Genomic DNA, 20737 nt, shown 5'->3' with positions numbered 1-20737 from the left:
TGTGTGTGTGTGTGTGTGTGTGTGTGTGTGTGTGAAGTGTCTGAGACTGGATTTGAACTCAGGTCCTCCTGACTCCAGTGCTGGTGCTCTATTCATTGCGCCACCTAGCTGCCCCATGTATTATATGTATTAATGTATACAATGTTAAATTTATTATGATAGTTTTTAGTTCTCTCCTGTTTATCTAAGCCCCTTTTTGAACTTTTTCTTGTGTGTATATGTATGTTTTTTTTGGGGGGGGGCTGGTGGGTGGTGGTGTATCACTATCACTTAAGGGTTTTTTTTTTTTGTTTCAATGTTAAGATCACTCTTCATAAGTGCCTTCTTTCTCCCAAAAAAGCTCTCTCATAAAAAATTAGAATAATCTAGCACTGACCATGTCTAAAAATGTAGGTCTCTTTCTTTACCTCTCTACCAAGAAGTATGATTCATCATTAGTCCCTGGAGTTGTTTTTGGTCATTGTATTTTGTCATAGTTCTCAATTCTCTGACAGTTTTTTTCATTTTTGTGGCATTGTCTTAATATAAATTGTTCTCTTGCTTCTGATAACCTTACTTTCCATTAATTCATACGAGTACTCCCAGATTTCTTTGAATATATGCTCCTGTTTCTTATGGTACAATATAACATTTTATCATATTTTCATAGACCACAATTTGCTCAGTTATACCCCAATTGATGGACACTCATTTTTATTTCTAGCTCTTTGCTACAACAAAAAAATCTGCTTTTTTCTTTTAAACTAAATTTTCTTTTTTTTCTTTCTTTTTTTGCTTTTTGGGGGCAATTGGTGTTAAGTGACTTGCCCAAAGTAAGTGTGTCAACTGTCTGAGGCTGGATTTGAACTCAGGCCCTCCTGAATCCAGGGCCAGTGCTCTATTCATTGTGCCACCTAGACGCCCCTTAGTTTTTCAGTGAACAAAAATCCACCTTTTCTTACACCCCTCCGTGCACACTTCCTCCCCCCTCCCCCCCAATGAAAGGGAAACAGAATCCTTCTTATTAACATAAAATGTCTGAAGAGGCAGGAAGAGAGATGAGAGAGGAATGAATATGAGCATGTACTCATATGTCAGTGGTAGACCAGAACTTGCCATTGGGATTATGGGGCTACAGGGTAAGAAGGCAGGTAGGGTAGAGGTAGGGAAGTCCAGAGTCAAGAGTGAATTTGAGAATTTGAGAGAAGAAAAAATATTCAAGCAAAATAAATTTGTACATTGGCCATGTCTACACACAAGAGTTAAAACAAAAATAAAAAGGCAAACAAATAAAAAAAAATGATTAGGGACTAAAGAAGTCCCTATGTATGCATGCATACATGGGTATATGTCTTGCTCAAAATTCTGAGTCTTTTGGAGTTGTTTTTCATTAAAACAGTTTTGTTATTTCATAAATTATTCTACTGTTCACTTTGCATCAGCTCATATAAGTCTTCCTAGGAAGCTATCCCCTTCAATTTTTACAAGCACAATTGTATTCCTTCACAATTACATACTGTGACTTAATTTAGCTATTTCCTAGTTGCTGGACATCTAACCACTCCCTTAATCTACCCTTCTTCCCATTTCTCTCTTTTTTCCCAGTTGAATAAAATACCTAATTCTGTGTGTGTGTGTGTGTTCAAATGAGAGTGAGGCACAAATTTCAGCGCCCATCCCTTCCTGCTTGTTTGTGTAGACTTCTGTTTATGAACCTGGATTATGTGAGATGAATTTTTCATCTTTTCCCCTCCTTAAAGTTTATTTCTTTTAACCTCCCTTTTTGTTCATCTCTTAAGATCATTATGACATAACAGAACTGTCTCTAGGCCTTCTGTATAATTAGACTCCCTCTACAATCCTTGAGAAGGGACGTCTTTCCATATTAGAATGCACACAGTTTACTCTTCTTTAGTCTCTAATCATTTTTCTTCTGTATTTGTTTGCCTTTTTATTTTTGTTTTAACTTTTGTGTTTATGTTTCAGAATCCTTTTGCAGGTCTGGTCTTTTTATCAGGAATGTTTGAAAGTTTTCTATTTGATGATGATGATGATAATATCTGATATTTATATAGCACTTACTATGTGCCAAGCACTGTGCTAAGTGCTTTACAACTGTTATCTTATTTGAGCCTTACACTGACCCTGGGAGGTAGATGCTATTATTTTCTTCATTTTACAGATGAGGAAACTGAGGCAAACCGATTCAGTGACTTCCTCAGGGTTACACAAATGTCTTAGACCAAATTTGAACTCAGGTCTTCCTGCCTCCAGCCCTGGTACTCTATCCACATAGTGCCACCTAGCTGCCAATTTCACCTTAAAAGTTTTTTTCCCCTCCCCTCTTAAGATTATACTCAGTTTTGCTGGGTAAAGTGTTCTTAGTTGTAAGCCTTTATCATTTGCCTTCTTGGAATGTGACATTCCAGGCTCTCCTCTCATTTAAAATGACTGCTTAATCATGTGTAATTCTGACTGTGGCTCATTTGGAGTTGAATTCTTTCTGGCTGCTTGCAGTGTATTTTTCTTTGATGTGGAAACTCTGGAATTTGGCAATGGGAGTTTCAGTTTGGGGTTTTTTAGGAGATGATGGGTAGATTTTATTTCCACTTTGCTCTGGTTCTAAGAGATATAGTCAGTTTTCTTTGATTTCTTGTAATACTATATTTAGTTTCTTTTCTTTCATTTTTTTTGACACGACTTTCAGGTAGTCTAATGATTGTTATGAAAATATGAAATATATTATATGAATATATGTTATAATAATAAATAATATAAATAAATAATAAAAATAATAAATATGAAAATATGTTATGAAAATAATTTTTTAAAAAGACACAAACCTAGGTGAAATGAACCCAAAACCTCTCTAAGAAAAAGCCTCAAAAAAATCCCCAAAACTAAAGCTTAAGCACAAATTCAACTAGAATGAAGCAAAAGATTAAAAAAGAATTAAAGAATGTTTTCATGAAGGAAAAGAGAGGGCTGGAGTAAAAAACTGGAAAATAAATGAGGGCTAAGGAAGAAAGAAATTAAGAAAAGAGAATGGAACCACAAGAGGCACAAATCTTTGCCCACACAACAAAACCTCTGAAAATCAGAATAGAGCAAAGAGAAAACAGACTGAAGGGGGAAAAATTTATTTTCATTTATTTTGCTAAATATTTCCAAATTACATGTAAAAAATTTTTAGCAAGAATTTTTAAAAATTTTGAGTTCTAAATTCATTCTCTCCCTCCCTCCTGCTCCCCTTACCTTCTTGAGAATGCATGCAATGGGGGGCAGCTAGGTGGAGAAGTGAATAGTGCACTGGCCCTGGAGTCAGGAGGATCCAAGTTCAAACCCAGCCTCAGACCCTTGACACTTAACTAGCTGTGTGAGCTTGGGCAAGTCACTTAACCCCAATTACCTTGCTTTCCCCTTTCCAAAAAAAAAGAATGCAAGCAATTTGATTTGGTTATTCACGTGAGGTCATACAAAGCGTATTTCCATTTTTAGTCATGTTGTAAAAGAAAACAAAAAAAGAGTTAGAAAAAAGTATGCTTCAGTCTACATTCAGAGTTCATCAGTTCCCTCTGTGGTGGTAGATAGCATTTTGCATCATGAGTCTTTTGGAATTGTCTCAGATTATTGTCTTGATCAGAGTACTTAAGTCTTTTGTACTTGATCATCCTTACAATGTTGCTGTTTCTGTGTACAATGTTTTCCTGGTTCTGCTCATGTCACTTTGCATCAGTTCACATACGTCTTCCCAGGTTTTTCTGAAACAATCCTGCTTTGTCATTTCTCAAGCACTGTGTAGTATTCTATCACAATCATATAGCACAACTTGCTCAGCCATTCCCTGATTGATAGGCATCCCCTCAATTTCCAACTCTTTGCCACCACAAAAAAGAACTGCTATAAATAATTTTGTGCAAGTAGTTTCTTTTCCCTTTCCTTTGATTTTTTGGGCATACAGATTAGTAGTGGTATTGCTAGATTAAAGGGGATGGACAGTTTTATCCTTTAACATAGCTCCAAATTGTACTATCGAATGATTGGATTAGTTCACAACTCTGGTAACAGTGTATTGGTGTCCCAATTTTTCCACATCTCCCCTATAACTTTGTCTTTTTCTTTTCTGCCATGTTAGCCAATCTGATAGGTATGAGTAGTATATCAGAGTTGTTTTAATTTGTATTTCTCTAATCAGTAGTGATTTAGAAAAATTTTAATAGCTTTGATTTCTTCTTCTGAAAATTGCCTGTTTATATATAGGTTTGTGCCTTTAGTTTTCCTGTCACTTGTAACAGCTTTTTTGTGATGGAGTTTTTTAATGTTTCTTTTATTCTTCTAGCCTGCTTCTTTTTCTTTTTGCTTTGTATTTTAATTTTTTAAATTAAATTTTATGTTTATTTTTAGTTTACATCATTCATTTCCACAAGATTTTGAGTTACAAATTTTCTCCCCGTCTTTCCCCCACCTACTACCCCAAAACAGCGATCCCACTGTATACCCCCTACCCCAATCTGCTCTCTCCTATATCCTGCCCCATCTCCCTTTCCAGTAGGGCAAGATGGATCTCTATACCCCAGTGCCTATACATCTTATTTCCCAGTTGCATGTAAAAAAAAAATTTCTAGATCTAGATATATATATATATATATATTTTAAGCATTTGATTTTAAAACTTTGAATTCCAGATTCTTTCCCTTCCTCCCTCATCACCCACCCTTGGGAAGATAGGCAATTCAAATATAGGTTGTACATGTGTAGCTACACAAAATATTTCCACAGTAGATATATTGTGAAAGACTGACTATATTTCCCTCTATCCTATCCCACCCCCCACTTGTTCTATTCTCTACTTTGATCCTGTCCCTTTTCAAAAGTGTGTGCTTCCAACTTCCCTTCCCAACCTGCCCTCCCCTCCATCATCCCCCCTCTCATCCCCTTCCCCCCTACTCTCCTGTAGGGTGAGATAACCAATTTAGTGTGTATGTCATTCCCTTCCTAAGCCAAATTCAATGAGAGTAAGGTTGACCCATCCTCTTTTGCCTTCCTGTTCTTCCCCTCCATTGTAACAGTTTTCCCTTACCTCTTCTATATGAGATAATTTACCCCATTCTCTCTCTCCCCATCTCCTCTCATTATATTCCTCTCACCTCTCAATTTCACCTTTTAAGTATCATCCTTTCCTATTCAATTGGTCCTGTGCCCTTTGTCTATGTCTACCTGTACACATATATACACACACACTCACATATGTATTCATACATCCATATACCCTCCTGTATAGACATGTATATGTATGTGTATATATATATATATACACACATTTATATCCCCTTCAACTATTCTCATACTGAGAAAAGTTTCATAAGTAACAATGATCATTTTTCCATGTAGGAATGTAAATAGTTCAACTTTGATAAATTCCTTATGTTTTCTTTTCCCTGTTCACCTTCTTATGCTTCTCTTGCTTCTTGTATCTGAATATCAGATTTCCTATTCAACTCTGGTTTTTTCATCAAGAATGCTTGAAAGTCCTCTATTTCATTGAATGACCATATTTTCCCCTGAAACATGATACTCAGTTTTGCTGGGTAGTTGATTCTTGGTTTTAATCCTAGCTCCTTTGACCTCTAGAATATCATATTCCAAGCTCTTAGATCCCTCAATGTAGAAGCTGCCAGGTCCTGTGTTATTGTGATTGTGTTTCCACAGTATTCAAATTGCTTTTTTGCTGCCTGTAATATTTTCTCCTTGATCTGGGATCTCTGGAACCTGCCTGTAATATTCTTAGGAATTTTCTTTTTGGGATCTTTTTCAGGAGGTGATTGTTGAATTCTTTCAACCTCTATTTTGCTCTCTGGTTTTAAAACAGGACAATTTTCCTTGAGAATTTCTTGAAGGATGATTTCTAGAGGTTCTTTTTTTGATCATGGCTTTCAGGTAGTCCAATAATTTTTAAATTATCTTTCCTGGATCTATTTTCCAAGTGAGTGGTTTTCCCAATGATATATTTCACATTGCCTTCTATTTTTTCATTGTTTGGATCTGTTTAACAGTATCTTGATTTTTAATAAAGTCACTAGCTTCCATTTGCTCCAATCTCATTCTGAAGGAATGTTTCTCTTCAATGAGCTTTTGAGATTCTTTTTCCATCTGGCAAATTCAGCTTTTTAAGGCATTCTTCTCCTCGTTGGCATTTTGAGCCTCTTTTGCCATTTGAGTTAGTCTATTTTTTAAGGTGTTATTTTCTTCAGTCAGGTTGTTGACTCTCTTTGCATGATTTTCTTGCGTCATTCTCATTTCTCTTCCTAATTTTTCCTCCACTTCTCTTATTTGGTTTTCAGAATCCTTCTTAAGCTCCTCTATGGCCTGTAACCAGTTCATTATTTTCCTTTGAAGCTTTTGGTGCAGGAGTTCTGACTCTCTTGTCTTCCTCCTGTTCCATGCTTTGATACTTTTTGACTCCAAAAAAGGAATCTAAAGTTTGATTGCCGTGCTTGCTTGCTCACGTTGACACTTATTTACTTGATTTTTGAACTTTTTGCCACAGTAGAACTCTGCTTCCAGAGAGGAGAGCTTTGTCCCAAATGGCTGGGGCTTTCACAACTGCCAGAGCTATTAGTTGGCTGTCCTCTCTGAAGCCTCCGCATGCTCTGGCTCACTGGTCACACACTCCAGGACCTCCACCCTAGACAGCAAACCAGATCTAAGCAGGTTAAAGCAAGAGCGATTACCCCTCAGAATGGTCACTTGGTCCCCCTACTTTCTGCAGGCCAGGAGCTCTGAAGCAGCTATATGGTGGCAGCTGCTGGTGCCTCAGCCGCTTCTCCCTCAGGGGGCAGAGGCTGGACCGAGCTCCCAGACTATCTGTTCCCAAAGTTCACACTGAGCTCTCACTTTGTCGTTGGCATTTATGGGTCGATAATTCTGGAAACCTTCACAGCTGCTGGTAATCTGCTCTCCCGACATCCCTCCAGCTGTGGTTGGTCTCAGGCTAAAACTGAGGCCTCATGTGGGGCTGGGCTCGCTCTCAGTGTGTTGAGATGAACCCTTCCTGTCTGCCTGCCAGGCTGTCTTCAGCAGGAGATTTGTTTTTCTCTGTCACTTTGTGGGTTCTGTAGCCCTAAAGTTTGTTTAGAGTCATTTTTATAGGTATTTGAGGTGGTTAAGGGGGGGGAGTGCAGGGAGTTTTCCTGCTTCTACACCGCCATCTTGGCTCCATAGGACCTTCTAGCCTGCTTCTTGATTTCAGACTTTTTGTTAGGGGCCAGGCCAGGTTTTGCTCCCTTCTGGAGGGAATATGTGTGCTGGTAATTTTTCCACTTTCTTGGGGTACTAAGTTTTATGTTATTCAGAGGCCTCTCAGGCAGTACAGATTGGGGACCTGGAAACCTTCAGGGATTCCAAAGTTGTCTGATCTAGAGTAGTCTTATCACTACCACACCCATCTGAACTATGCAAGTTTCTGACCTGGGTTTGAATCTCAGCAATTGTGGGTGTTGATGAATTCAGTCACTTATAGTTAGCTGGTAAGCTCTGCTGTTTCAGAGGGACAGAATTATAGGCTTGTCTTTGGTCCTGCCCTAGTAATGCCTGTCTGTGAAACTGGGATAGAGATTGGAAGTGCGACCTCACTCTGCTCCTGGGATCTGAGCCACACAGCTGCTTCTGAACTTGTTCTTTGCTCAGTATATAACCTGGAGCCCATAAGCACTCTTTACCAGGACTGCCCCCCACGTGTCCACACACTCCTCCTCCCCTCCATTGCATGTCCCTTCCTCATTCTGTCCTGGATCTGTGACCCAGAATTGAGGTAGTGAATATCCTCCAGTTGGCACCATTCTCTGTATCCTGCATAAGATCAGGCCTCTCTCTGCTGGATATGGAACCTCTTTTTGCCCTGGTGCATAATCTCTACCTGCACTGGAATGTCCTCTATCAAGTCATTCTTGGCCAGACCCTATCTCTTGTTTCCACAGATCTTTGTTTGCTTTCCTATGTTAATCTGTGCTGGAAAGATATCTTACTATGATTAATTTAATTGGATTTCCCAATTAGGATTAGGTCTGGGATTTTTTATGTTTATTTGGAGGGGCTGTTGGGGGTAGCTCAGTATACTTCTTTCTGCTACTCTGCCTCCTCAGAGTGCTGATTTAAATATTTTTTGTGTATATGGATACTTTTCCTCTTTTATCTCTTTGAGCTTTAAGTCTAGGATGGGTATCAGTGGGTCAAAGATATGTCAAGTTTGGTGACATTTTGGATATAGTTCCAAATTGCTTTGCAGAGAGGTTGAATCAGTTCACAGCCCTTCTAGCAATGTGTTAAGGTGCCCATTCTCTCACACAGTCCCTCCAGCAATTGTTAGTTTTTCCTTTCTTTATTTTTGGTCAACTTTGCTGACTTTCTGGTTGGTGGGAGGTAGAGTTCTAAAATTCTTATGTGATTTGGGCTTGTTTTTTTTTTTTTACATGGTGGGTAACTGCTAGCATTTTTACTTTTGAGAATTACCTGTTTATAGCCTTTGTCCTGGTAGTCATTGGTAATGGCTCTTGTTCTTCTCTATTTGTGAATTACTTCTTTAATTGTAGATATCAACTCTTTATCAGAGAAATTTGCTGCAAAGATTTTCCCCCCAATTTAATAACTTTCCTTCTAATTCTAAATGTATTTTGTTTGTGCAGAATTTTTTTCAATTTTACATAATTAAAATGATCTATTGTGATGTTCTTGTGATCCTCCTTAACCTTTGGTCAAGAACTCATTTATCTATAAATGTGAATAGTAGCTCCTCCCCTGATTCTCTTACCTGTTTATGAGGCAGCTAATTTGTGCATTGGACAGTCAAGAAGATCCAAGTTTAAATTTAGCCCCATAAATGCCCTGCCTATATGACCCTGGGCAAATTACTTACCCTCTGACTGCCTCAGTTTCCTGAATAGTAAAATTTGCATAATTAACAGTCCCTATTTCAATGGGTGGTTGTGAAGATTAAATGAAATATTTCCCTTTGTACAATGCTTGGCACATAGTGGGCACTGTATAAATGCTCATTCCTTCCTTTCCTCCTAGTTTAGTTAGGATTCTCAAGGTATCTGATGATTTTTAAATCATCTTTGTTTTCCACATCAGTTTTTCATAGTAGATACCTTTACTTTCTTCTTTTTTTCCCCAGTCATTTGACTTTGAATATTTCCTGTTGTTTCATGGAGTCATTGAGATCTTATTTTTCCATACCCATTACTTGGATAACAATTTCTATATTCTGTTCTAAATTATTTATTCTCCAATCTTTTTCTCCGGAGTTTTAATTTCAATTTCAATTTTATTTTCTTGTATCCTGCTTCATTTCTTTGAGTCATTCTTATGGTCCTTGTGGCTAAGCTTTTTCCCCACCTGTGGCTCTTCTCTTTTTGTCTGGATTTACCTTTTGAGCTTCCCTTAATTTACAATATTTCTTCATTGTCTTCTGTTTTTTAAATATTTACTGGTCTTCTCCACAGTGCAGTCTCAAGCCTGCAGGCTTCAATCCCTTTACTGGGATTTGGGCTGGCTTCCTGGTGCAGCCTTTCTCTTAGGCACTACTGGCTTCTTGCCGCCTTTTTTCTGGAGTGAATAGAGGCTTTTCTGATTTTTTTCTTTTACTTTTTTGTTTTTGAGAAGGACTGGTGGGGAATTCTTTATTGTTGCTTCATCTGGGATCCCCTTCAGATTTTTGCTGGGGTGTGTCATAGGCTCTTTATCTGTTCATGTTGTCAGCTTAAGAATCATGGAATGAACCAATTCTATTTCCATTTCACGAAGAAGCTTTTGCAAAATAAAGGCCAGGGTGTTAGGCCTTAGAAAAATGTTTTTCTGGGTTGAGCAGGGGTGGGGAGAGATGTGGAAAAAGAAGAGAGAATGTTGGATCTTGTTTCTATGACTGCTGGGGTGGGGGAGTAGTGCATAGCCTTACCCTCCTATGGCTCCTAAAAATCCCTATTAAATCTAACATAATAGTGGAACTATCTTTAAACTGTCCTTTTTATGTCCTCTCCTGAATTGTCTTCTCAATGTATTTTTAAAAATGTTTCATTAATGCTATTAATTTTTTTTTTGCATTAGTATCTGTACTCAACAGTTCTATCTCCCACCGTCCCCTTCTCTGCATTGAAACCGTCCTTATAACACATAAGTATAATCAAGCAAAATAAATCAGCACATTGTATGAGTCTCTCATTCTACATTTCTAATCCATTATTTCTCTGCCAAGGGTTGGGAAGCATTACTCACCATTATTCTTTGTCCATATCTTTTCCTACCATTTTCCCATAGAGGCTCTACCCAATGTTTGGAAATCTTCCTCTGCTGTTTGCAATATTTTTATTGGTGCCAGTGTAGCACTCAGGCTTTCCATCTCTTAACTTACTCTTCTCAACCAATCCGTCTCCTTTTCCAGTCTGACATGATGTCTTTTATTATGCTTTTTGTGTATAAGCTTATAGTTTGAGATATATTTTAATCTACATATTTACTTATTGTTCTCTTTTTAAAATATTGGTAGCTTTTGTTTTTACTTCACCTTTATTTCCAAACATATACCTCTCTCCACTCAAAGAGTAATATAAAAAAGAAAGAGGAAAAAATGTTCATCAAAACTAATCAACTTAGCAACCAAATGTAACATTATATTCAGTATTCCAGACCTATATTATATTCCCTTACCTCTACAGAAGAAAGGAGGTACATTCTTAGGTCTTTTTTGCAGACCAGCCTGGTCATTATAATTACAGTGTTCAGTTTCTTACTGTTGTTTTTTCATTATCTTTATATTGATATGATCATTCTGAACACAATATTCAAACCTATTTAAAATGATGTTTTTTTTTACTAATTGAAAACACTCATTGGGATTTCGGTAGTAAAATATTTGTCCTGGGTACTGTTTGGTTCAAGGTGTAGTAATGGGCTGTTTTTATTTTCTTTTAAAGCAAAGCTGTGGTATATTTGAAAGCACATATATTTGAAAATAAGCACTAATGATTGGTTGACTGCTGCTTTTATTTGCTATTTATGCGCTATGGTTTTGTGGTAAACCACAAACTCCCCCAAATTTCAATTGGAAAAAGATTTTTAAAGAAAGGTTTACCCAACCATTCACTTGTTTGATGTTGTACACTTCATTTAGAAAGTAAGCCACATAGTTCTATTAATAGGAACTGTAACCACAATTCAGTAAGCAACTGAGTGCAGGTTTCCGAATTACTTATGCAAATATTCTGTTTCCATGGACCATCTGTACTAACTGAATAACTTTCTGTTAACCAAAGGAAGCTATTGGTTTGCTGCTATCTTTTCTTCTTTACATCCCTATACAGTACCATGAACATGGATGCCCAATAAATAACTGGTTACTGAGGAGAATTTAAATTTAAAGTAATTAATAGTATGAGTTTTTAAAAATATATAAATGTTATGTTTTTTTAAAAATTTTTTAAATGTCATGTTTTTAATATGAAGTAACTAATGATTTTCTTGAAGTTACCCATTTGATGTAGTATAATCTCATTCCCTGTGGATAATTTATATTTGCTTTTTAAAAAATAAGTTTTTATTGATGTCTTTTTTTACATCATCATAATTTCACCCAATATTCTTCCACTTCCCAGAGAACTATTTCAGGTAACATATATTATTTTTTTAGAGAGTTAAAAAAGCAAAACAAAAATAAGAAGGTGAGAGAAAAAATCATCATGATTAATCAGTATATCAGGAATATCTGAAAATATGTGCAGTAATCAGCACTTGGCTTTCCACCTTTTGCAGAGGGATGAGTTGGGGGATGTCTTCCTTCATATCTTTTCTGTAGACATGCTTGTTCTTTGTAATTTTGCAACATTGACTTTTGATTTGTGTGTGTTTCTACTTAAATTGCTATAGCCATTGTGTATTTTTTTAGTGTTTTTATTAAAATACAAATATATGGCTGTCTTTTTTTTAACATCATGTTAATTTTCCTCAGTATCCCTTCCCTCTCCCAGCTTGGGTAGTGATAAACAATTTCTTGAATGGATTGCTATAGTCTTTTTGAGAGATTTTATTTAAAATGTATTAATCTGTATTCAGAAATGATACTAATTTATTCTTAATTTTAACTAAGAAGCCATTATTCAGGTTCAGAATACAAGGGAAGTACTTTTTATGAATGGAGAGATTTGACTCATCTATCATTTGGCAACTTCTATAAAACTTCCAGTCCAGTCCTTCATCATTCTATGGGAATTAATCCTGGTTTATTAAAGGTTTTGTCACTGGAGTGCAAACCCTGGCAAGTTTTAACAAGCAGGTCTTAGGATGGACTGAATTTGATCTCTGAGGACCAATCTAGTTAAGTATAGAGAGGCGTTTCATTATTCCCTCACTCCCATGTGAACCTTCTTTCTGCTTTCACAATGACAGTGGCAGAAAATGGGAAAGAAGTATTAATCACAGTTTTTAGACCATCTGTAAACATTTTTACCAGGCATGATGATACATACCTGTAATCTCTGCTACAATTGAGGTTTTGCAGGGGAAGAGACTGAGGTTTTGGGGCTGCTTGATCTTGGGCATTCTGAATTGCAGACAGTCAGGTTTCTGTGCTGTGTCCAGAACCAATGTGATGAACCAGCAAAGAGCCACTGCCTGCTCATAGAGGAGTGAACTGTCCAGGTTGGTAGTGGGAAGGGGCCCATTAGAGGCTTCTATACTTCTTGCCTGGCTAATATAGGGAAACCCAGTCTGAAATAAAACAAACCAAAAAACAACATTAATATTTTTGTTCTAACTAGTTCTAGTGTAATTCTAATGTTGGTGAGAGTTTAAAAGAATAGAATCATACCTTGCTATAATGAAGACCAAAAGGGCATAAGGATGGAGCTAGATGAAAGGTAGTTCATAGGTCCACCATGGAATAAATGAAGGAAGTAGCGGACTTGGTCTCATCATGTGCCCAAAGTTAAATCAGCTAACGAGACAGTTGATGATCATGGGTGAAAACAAAAAGCTACCTTGAAGATAATTTCAGGTTAGCTACCAGCATCTCTTGCAGAGGAGTAGAGAAATTCTGTGAAGATTTGACAAGATCTTCCTAAACAACACGTGTACTTGGGAATTATCAGTGTATATATGTCCTCAACTTGTATACTCATTGACTTCATTATGAAGCTAGAGATATAGGGAAAGATGGTAAATGAGTTTCTGTTAGACAATTTAGTTCTGTATTAAGAAATATAAGAGGCCAAAGATTTTGTAGACTATTCAGAAACCTCACATATAGTACAAATGACCTTTTTTTTTTTTTGAGAAAAGGTCACCACATTTAAATAAGTTTTATTAATTCCTTTTTTACATAATAGCAAATAGAATAGAGTTGGAAGGCAACAGATAGGAAAAATCGTTACTAGTGTGGGAGTCTGCTAGGTGAATTTGAATCATTGTACTAGTTAGAACAAAGGTCAAAATCTTTAGCGCTGGTTTGGGAGTCACAAAACCTGGGCTTGAATCCTGACTGTGTAGCTTATTATCTTTGTAAACTTGAATGAGCTGTTTAATAGTTTTAGGCCTCTGTTTTCTCATCTGTAAATGAAGGTTCATGAATAGCTAAATTTGTGATTCTGTGATTAACAAATTATGAGAAAGGATAAACATTGTTTGTACATTTAGAATATTAGTCTGACGTGTGGCAAACAAGTTATTTAATTAAAAAAAGAATACTGGAAATAGGTAAAAAAAAAAAATAAATACTTTGATTTTTCCCAGTTTTTCCTACAGACATTTAGCTGATAAAAAGCAGTTGCTATAATGAGAAGACCTGTGGGGCCCTTAGCCAGCAAACAGTTGCTTTCCTTGCCAAGCAGAGAGATATGGCAGCCAATGGTAACACTGGTCTAGCGTGCCAACCGACTTTTTAAAGATCAAATTCTATTGTTAGAAAATAAGTATATTTTCTCTCCCTCCCACTTTTCTTCAAGGGAACCCCTAGTCCTGAAAAAAAACAATGAAACACAAACCCTAATAGCAAATATGTACAATCAAGCAAAACAAATACCCATATAGTTACTGTCTCTAAAAATGTCTGTCTGCTTCTGCATATTTAATTCATTACTTCTCTGTCTAGAGGTGGGTAACATTTTTATCACTGGTCCTCTGGAATCATGGTTGCCCACTGCATTGAGAGTTTTTAAGTCTTTCAAAGTTGTTGTCTTTATGATGTTTTTATTATACAGTTTTCCATTGTGTTCTTTTGTTTTAATTCGGCTTTCCTCGTCTGATGGGCAGATGCTGAGTTTCCAGTTCTTTGCCATTACAAAAAGAGCCCCTCTAAATATAATTTTTTAACTTTTAAAAAATTTTTTTGCTTTTTGGAGGGGCAGTTGGGGTTAAATGACTTGCCCAAGGTCACATGGCTGGCAAGTGGTGAGTGTTAAGTGTCTGAGGCTGGATTTGAACTTAGGTCCTCCTGACTTCAGGGCCAGTGCTCTATTCACTGTGCCACCTAGCTGCCCCTAGCCATAAATATTTTTGTACTTATTAGATCATTCATTTACCAGTTGGGAAATGGTACTTATTTTATAACTTTAAATTATTTCCCTACACATTTTCTAAATGAGATTTTTATTAGAGAAAATTGCTGCAAATATTTTTTTTCCCAGTTAAACTGTTTACCTTCTCCCTTCTAATTTTAGCTGAAAGCAAAAAAAGTATGTTTCAATTTGTGTTCAGATACCATCAGTTCTTTCTTTGGGGATGGATAGCATTTTTCTTCATAAGTCCTTCAGAGTTGTCTTGGATCATTCATTGTATTGCTGAAAATAGCCACATCATTCACAGCTGATCATCTTACAATATTGATGTTACTTTATATACAGTATAACACTTTGCATCAGCTCACCTAAGTCCAGATTTTTCTGAGAGCATCATTTCTTATAGTACAATGGTATTCCATCATAGTCACATACCACATCTTGTTCTGCCATTCCCCAATTGATGGACATCCCCTCACTTTCTGATATTTTTCCCCTGGAAAAGAACTGCTATAAACATTTTTGTATGTATAAGCCCTTTTCTTTTTTTTTTTAATCTCTTTTGGAATATGGACCTAGTAGTGGTATTGCTAGGTCAAAGGGTATGCATGGTTTCATAGCCCTTTGGGCATAGTCCTAAATTACTCTATAGAATGGTTGAATCAGTTCATAATGCCAACAGTGCATTAATGGCCTATTTTTCCCACATCTCCAACATCTGTCATTTTCCTTTTCCCTCCTATTAGATGATGTAATAGGTATGAGGTAGTACCTCAGAATTGTTTTAATTTACATTTCTCCAGTAGTAATTGAGAGTATTTTTTTCATATAGCTATAGATAACTTTGATTACTTCATCTGAAAACTGATCGTATCTTTTGATTATTAATCAACTGGGGGATGGTTCTTATTTTTTTAATAAATTTGATTCAGTTCTTATATGTTTGAGAAGTAAGGCCTTTAGCAGAGAAACTTACTTTAAAATTTTTTCACAGTTACTATTGCTAAGTATTTCCCACCATTTTATCCCTTCCTTTATTATATTCTCTCTCCTTTCACCCTGTCCCTCCTCAAAACTGTCCAATAATTTTTAAATGATCTCCCCAGGATCTGTTTCCTTTGTTAATTGTTTTTCCAATGAGATAATTCACGTTGTCTTCTGTTTTTTGATTCTTTTGGTTTTGTTTTGTAATTTCTTGATTTCTCTAGGGCAGCTACATGGCATGGTGGATAGAGTATAGAGACTGGAATTATAAGAAGAGTCTACCTTTTCTTCCCTTGTGTATCTTTTTGCCCTCAATTTCTTTACTTTTTAAAAGATCATCAAAACGGTAAAATTACTCCCAGACCAGGCTCTCTTTTCCCTCTGTTCCCAGATGACATTAGGATTCTGAGGGGACACATATCGTTTCTTCCTTCCCAACCCCCAATTAAAATGTAAATATTTCGTCATCATAAAGTTCCTTCAGTTGCTCACTTGTATTTGCCTATTTATGTTTCTTTTGATTCTTATGTTTGTCCCAGAAATGCGTGTGGTGAACAAGTTTTATAAGATGTACATCCAAATTCGTGGTTAAAATCTGGGTAATAGACATTCTTCATTCTCTTGCTTTTTCTTCCATGAATGGAGAAGCAAAATTCCTTTGATTGTTTATAGATCTCTTTTCAGGAATCTCTGTTGAGTTCTGGGGCCTGATACAGTTAGCACAATGTCATCCATAAACAGGAGTATCTGGAGGGTCTTGTCATCCACAGAAGTTCTCTTTTCTGCGTGGACTTAGCTTTGGATATCCAGCATCACAATAGCAATCTACTTTTGCAAACATCTCCCTTTCTCTTTTAGGCCTGACCTGATAAACGCAAGATTATTATGGTTGTTCCTGCTGTTTTATCTTTCAAGGAATCTTGAAAGACTGATATATGAATGGCACATACCTTATATAAAAGAGTCTGTAAAGGGCTACAATTTTACTTTTTGTAATCAACAAAGAGTAAGCACAATGGGATCTTATCTTCCTCAGTCATCAGATGATGAAAATGTGGTCCATTGTTAAATATCACTAGTAATCACATGATGCTTGTTCCCTACTGATAGCCTCATTGAGGATGTCCTTGATTTGTGTTAAGGTTAACAGTTACGGATGTTCACTCAGTTGTGCTTTTATTTTTGTATTAACTAAGGTCTGAAATTTCCCCCCTTTGATATCATCCCTTGCTTTAAATATCTAGCGTATTGGTTGTTTAATCCTTTCACAATTGTCTCACCTCTGTCATAGATCTCTTCTATGCATACTTTGTCCAGTCTCAATACTTTTCGTATCTTTATTCTTTTTAGTGCCACTTTTAAGAACATCTGGAACTGTGATAGTAGTACACGATTATTGTAGTCATACCTTTTTTGATAGAGAAAACAATTTGTCTAAATGTTTTTTGCAAATCTTTTCCATTTTTCTTTTGTTGGTAGTCCTTCTATTTTTATTCTTTTTTTTTTTTTAAGCAATTGGGGTTAAGTAACTTGCTCAAGGTTACACAGCCAGGTGTTTCTGGGTGGGTGCTAAGTGTCTGAGCCCGGGATTTGATCTCCAGGTTGTCCTGACACTGGAGCTGTTGCTCTTACTTTCTGTGCTACCTGGCTGCCCCTCTATTTTTATTCTTAAGTGCCCTTGGAATAATTTTGATTAGTTGGATATCTTTCTAGGCTTCCTTTAAACTAATTTTAACCTTCATTTCTTTTCTCCATCTTATGAAACAATATTGCACATAACCATGAATTTTCTTTGTAAGATTTTACAAACCAGTTATATAGCAGCTGTCTTTGTCCTTTTGACTATTAAGTCAGATGTTTGTTGGCTAGCATGCCTTTCTGGACTCTTGGTTCTCTTTTGGTGGTAGTTAATTCATATTGATTAAACTTCTGATAAAATTGTTATAGAATTTGTTGATATCATTTCTGTTGTTCCTTTACTATTTTTGATTCTCGGTTCTAATATTTTAGGGTAAATTTGTTTTAATTGTATGCATGTATTTTCTTAATTATTGTAATTTCTTTTGTCTTTTATTAATTCTGACCTTAACTCTGACAATTTGTTCTGACTGTGATATAAAAAGCTGACGTGGAGAGAAATCCCACTTCAATAACAAATCTTTTCCTATCTTTTAAAGTATAATCTCTTTCATTCATTTTGGTGTTATTTGGTGCTTTCCCTGCCAGGCATCACCCATATTTTTTTCTTATCTTTTCTTTAAAAACTTATTTACTGTTAGTTTACTACATTCAGTTCCACAAGTTTTTGAGTTCCAGATTTCTTCCCCTCCCTCCTTGCCATGGTGGTATGCAGTTCAATATAGGTTCTACATATACTTTCACATTAAACATTAGTCGGGTTATAAAGAAGAATTATAACCAGAGGAATGAATAATGAGGAAGAAGAAACAAAAACAGAACAAAACAAAAAAGAGAGGGAGCAAATAGTTTACTTCAGTCTGCATTCAGACTCTGTAATTCTTTCTCTGGATGTGGATGGCCTTTTCCATCATGAGTCTTTTGGAGTTGTCTTATAACCTCACATTGCTGAGAAGAGCCCAGTCTATCAAAGTCAGTTATCACAGATAAGATGTCTCTGTAATTGTGTACCATGTTCTCCTGGTTCTGCTCCCCTCATTCAGTATCAGTTTATATATATATATATCTCCAGATTATTATGAAGTCTGTCTGCTTCTCATTTCTTATAGCACAATAGTATTCTATTACATTCATATACCACAACTTGTTTAGCCATTCCCTGATTATTTACCAATTTTTTTTTTTTGCGTTTTGGAGGGGGGAAAGAAGGGCAGTTAGAATTAAGTGACTTGCCCAAGGTCACATGGCTAGTAACTGTTAAGTGTTTGAGGCTATTTGAACTCAGGTCCTCCTGACTCCAGGGTCAGTGCTCTGTTCACTGTACCACCTAGCTACCCCACATGTCCCAATTTTCAAAGAAGTAATTTCTAGTATATTCATGATATATAGAGTTGTTGAGGATAATGAAATAAAGTAAATTAAGCAAGAATTAAAGGAGTTCCATGAAGCAATGAGGTTGAAAATTAAATGCCAAACTTTATTGTAGACCTATTTAAGTGTGAAAAAGTTGTTTTATTCTGAACTTAAGACACTCCAGAAAAATGACCATTTCCAATAAACAAAACAACGCAAAAAGGGTTTTATATGAAACTATTCATCTCCATTTTTTTACTGCTTTTTTAAAAAGTATGCAATAAAGTTCAAGCATTATTTTAACAACTGTCTTTACGTCCTTTTAAACTTCCTTCTGCTCTGAATTGTTTTTGAAATGTTTGTAACTCCCCTTTTTTTGTGGCATGGTTATTGCTAACCCTCTTCTGTCCCAATCCCATTTGAAACCAGAAAAAAAGGGACACGTAAAATAAGCATAGTGAAACAAAACAAATCCATACAGTGGCCAAGTACAAAAATCTATGACCATTTAAAAATAACAATTAAAAATTTTTTTTTGCTTTTTTTTTTTTTTTTTTGGAGGGAGGAAGGCAGGGCAATTGGGGTTGTGACTTGCCCAAAGTCACATGACTAGTAAGTGTTAAGTGTCTGAGGATTTGAACTCAGGTCCTCCTGACTCCAGGGCTGGTGCTCTATTTATTCACTGCGCCACCTAAGCTGCCTCTATTTTTTAAAAATTTTGAGTTTAGACAACAACAAAAGAGCATTTCCGTATACACAGCAGAAGACAAAAAGATTGCATGTGAAACAGAATCCCCATCAAAAATGTACTTCCCTTTTTGTCTGCATTTTGAGTATCTATTCCCTCTATAAGGAAAAACATGTTTCATCATAAATTCTTAGAGATGTGATTGGTCATTGTTTTGATCAGAATTCTTAAGTCTTTAAAAGTTGTGTTTATTTTACAGTATTGTTGTCCTTGTGTAAATTGTTCTCCCAGTTCTTCTCATTTTATTCTGTGTCAGTTTATACGCCTCAGGATTCTTTGAAGTCACCTCTTTAATAATTTCTTATCACATGGTAATATTCTATTATATTATATTCATATGCCATGATTTATTCATCCATTCCACAGTCGATGAGGCTATCTTCTTAGATTCTAGTGCTTTTCTTGCCCTGCCTTGCCCTTCAGGATAAGGAAGTTTTGTTTTACTTTTGACCTTTTGTAGCAGCAAGCACCCCAAGCGTCCTCAGGGTGGCTGCCAACACAGGTTCTTGGATCTGCTTTGATAAAGGAAAGCAACTCAAAATGGGTTAACAAGCTTACTTTAATCAGTCAAATATGTATCGTTTACCTAGTTCAGGGGAAAAAGGTCAGCACCCCGAACTTCAGAATATACAGACAGAATTATCAAGACAGAGAAACAGATCAAGTAGACAGTTTCCAAACTGTCCAACCATTACATCCAAACCAAATCAACATCGGGGTTTTTCAAAGCCGGAGGGCTCTCAACAACAGCTTCCCAGAGTCTCATCTGATCAAATCACAGAACACTTCTCAAAGTGAGCTCCAAAACAAAGCCTCACATCAGGGATTATATAGCCTTCTCCTGGCTCAGAGAATGTCCTTCTGGACCCACTGGCCAATCGAGAAGTATCTACTGAAAAACAAGCCTCCCACCCCAGGCTCCAGGTGCACTTTAGCCTAGGGGCAGGGAAGATCTTAAAAATTTACATTCCCATTACACCTTTTTTTCTGTTATGAGCTTCCCTCTTAATCCAACTCCTCTGTATCTCAGCTTGCTTCTCTGTTGTGTTTAATATATTTCCACACATACAAAATGTGTGTGTGTTCACTTAGTTATCTGGGTCAGAAAAGAACAAGGTTTGTCAGTTGTTCATTCCATTTTTGTATATTCTTCATCTCACCCAAATTATGAGAAATAGCAAGTTTTCCCCTCTTCCTAGAAAGGAATAGGGTAATCCTTTTACCACCCTTCTTTTTATTTTTTTTCTCTTCTAAACCCTAAGAATAGATCCAGACCTCTCCCACATCATGTTTTTCTTATTTAACTCCCTTAAATATGTTTTGAAGATGCTTCTGAAGTTACACTCATTTCTTCTTACGTATTAGAATATTAACATGACTTTATCATACAGCTTCTAATTGCTCAGATAATTCTAGGTTTCTCTTGCCTCTTGTTTGTATTTCTATAACTACTAAACTCTGGTCTTTTTACCAGCAGTGCTGAAAAGAGCTCTCT

General features: G+C 36.4%; 1 protein-coding gene across 4 annotated transcripts in view; it reads left to right on the top strand.

The window, feature by feature from the left end:
• FCHO2 (FCH and mu domain containing endocytic adaptor 2) overlaps positions 1-20737 on the top strand; it is a 147834-nt gene that overhangs the window by 37077 nt on the left and 90020 nt on the right. The window lies entirely within an intron of this gene.

Source organism: Petaurus breviceps, unplaced genomic scaffold (genome assembly GCF_028583685.1).
Source record: "Petaurus breviceps papuanus isolate PSGF00001 unplaced genomic scaffold, PetGlider_PUasm1.0 175, whole genome shotgun sequence".
Classification (NCBI taxonomy): domain Eukaryota; kingdom Metazoa; phylum Chordata; class Mammalia; order Diprotodontia; family Petauridae; genus Petaurus; species Petaurus breviceps.
Note: the sequence above shows the minus strand (reverse complement) of the source record. Positions and strands in the feature narration are given on the sequence as shown.